Raw genomic sequence first — 2,500 nt, 5'->3', positions numbered from 1 at the left:
CCGAAAAGCCGATCGTAAAAAAGACTAAGTCCCCCGGGTGACCAGGCCTCCGAAAAGCCGGTCGTAAAAAAGACTAAGTCCCCCGGGTGACCAGGCCCCTATAAAGCCGATCGTAAAAAAGACTAAGTCCCCCGGGTGACCAGGCCCCTATAAAGCCGATCGTAAAAAAGACTAAGTCCCCCGGGTGACCAGGCCCCTATAAAGCCGATCGTAAAAAAGACTAAGTCCCCCGGGTGACCAGGCCTCCGAAAAGCCGATCGTAAAAAAGACTAAGTCCCCCGGGTGACCAGGCCCCTATAAAGCCGATCGTAAAAAAGACTAAGTCCCCCGGGTGACCAGGCCCCTATAAAGCCGGTCGTAAAAAAGACTAAGTCCCCCGGGTGACCAGGCCCCTATAAAGCCGGTCGTAAAAAAGACTAAGTCCCCCGGGTGACCAGGCCCCTATAAAGCCGATCGTAAAAAAGACTAAGTCCCCCGGGTGACCAGGCCCCTATAAAGCCGATCGTAAAAAAGACTAAGTCCCCCGGGTGACCAGGCCCCTTTAAAGCCGATCGTAAAAAAGACTAAGTCCCCCGGGTGACCAGGCGTCCCGAATCTGTCGGGGGTGACCAGGTGGCCGGCCCGCTGGACGGCGCTGAATGGGTCTAAATAATCGGAAGGGGGCTTAAGTCTGCAGCAGGGGGCATGGCCGGAGTCCATCCCCAGGCGGGGGGCATATTTCCCGGGCAGGGAGGCTTGGATCCCCCTGTCTGAACCGAAAGCACTGCTCGCGGTCGAACCGGGAGCCGGGTGCCTCAGACGCCGCTGCTGTGGTGCTTTTCCCCTTTTCACAAGCCTGGAGGCTTGGCCCAGGCCTAGCAGGAGGCATGCAACCGCCTGAGAGCGCTCCCGGGGTGAAAAAAAGACTTTTTCGTTTTCATGGAGCTTTTAAGGGGATGAATCCACCCCGCTCAAGCCCAGGCAGAGCTCCACAAGCTGGGCTTGGATTCCAGGTTCGCTCCCTTGCAGGCACCGGGTACGGAAGTTGCGGTGGCGTATCTCCGGGTATGTGGGAGTACCGAAAGTCGAGTGGTGTGGTCCCGGGTATGTGGGAGGACCGATTCTGGAGTGGTGTGGTCCCGGGTATGTGGCAGGACCGAAACTCGGGTGGCTTTGTCCCAGGCACGTGGGCAGGCCGAGTCAGCGGTGGCGTGGTCCCGGGTACGAGGGAGAGGCCGAAACAGGGGTGGCCTCTCCCCAGGCACGCAGGGAGCCTGTCAGAGGGCGGCCAGCCCCGCAGCTGTGCGGGGGGCGCCCTCGGCACCCCGGCCTGTCCCAGGGCAGGCGGGGGAGCCTGACAGAGGGCGGCCAGCCCCGCAGGTGTGCGGGGGGCGCCCTCGGCACCCCGGCCTGCCCCAGGGCAGGCGGGGGAGCCTGACAGAGGGCGGCCAGCCCCGCAGGTGTGCGGGGGGCGCCCTCGGCACCCCGGCCTGTCCCAGGGCAGGCGGGGGAGCCTGACAGAGGGCGGCCAGCCCCGCAGGTGTGCGGGGGGCGCCCTCGGCACCCCGGCCTGCCCCAGGGCAGGCGGGGGAGCCTGACAGAGGGCGGCCAGCCCCGCAGGTGTGCGGGCTGAGCCCTCGGCACCCCGGCCTGTCCCAGGGCAGGCGGGGGAGCCTGACAGAGGGCGGCCAGCCCCGCAGGTGTGCGGGGGGCGCCCTCGGCACCCCGGCCTGCCCCAGGGCAGGCGGGGGAGCCTGACAGAGGGCGGCCAGCCCCGCAGGTGTGCGGGGGGCGCCCTCGGCACCCCGGCCTGCCCCAGGGCAGGCGGGGGAGCCTGACAGAGGGCGGCCAGCCCCGCAGGTGTGCGGGCTGAGCCCTCGGCACCCCGGCCTGCCCCAGGGCAGGCGGGGGAGCCTGACAGAGGGCGGCCAGCCCCGCAGGTGTGCGGGGGGCGCCCTCGGCACCCCGGCCTGCCCCAGGGCAGGCGGGGGAGCCTGACAGAGGGCGGCCAGCCCCGCAGCTGTGCGGGCTGAGCCCTCGGCACCCCGGCCTGCCCCAGGGCAGGCGGGGGAGCCTGACAGAGGGCGGCCAGCCCCGCAGGTGTGCGGGGGGCGCCCTCGGCACCCCGGCCTGCCCCAGGGCAGGCGGGGGAGCCTGACAGAGGGCGGCCAGCCCCGCAGGTGTGCGGGGGGCGCCCTCGGCACCCCGGCCTGTCCCAGGGCAGGCGGGGGAGCCTGACAGAGGGCGGCCAGCCCCGCAGGTGTGCGGGGGGCGCCCTCGGCACCCCGGCCTGCCCCAGGGCAGGCGGGGGAGCCTGACAGAGGGCGGCCAGCCCCGCAGGTGTGCGGGCTGAGCCCTCGGCACCCCGGCCTGTCCCAGGGCAGGCGGGGGAGCCTGACAGAGGGCGGCCAGCCCCGCAGGTGTGCGGGGGGCGCCCTCGGCACCCCGGCCTGCCCCAGGGCAGGCGGGGGAGCCTGACAGAGGGCGGCCAGCCCCGCAGGTGTGCGGGGGGCGCCCTCGG

Source organism: Atractosteus spatula, unplaced genomic scaffold, assembly GCF_055471065.1.
Source record: "Atractosteus spatula isolate fAtrSpa1 unplaced genomic scaffold, fAtrSpa1.hap1 Scaffold_109, whole genome shotgun sequence".
Classification (NCBI taxonomy): domain Eukaryota; kingdom Metazoa; phylum Chordata; class Actinopteri; order Semionotiformes; family Lepisosteidae; genus Atractosteus; species Atractosteus spatula.
The sequence above is the reverse complement of the archived record's forward strand: the minus strand, read 5'-3'. Positions refer to the sequence as shown.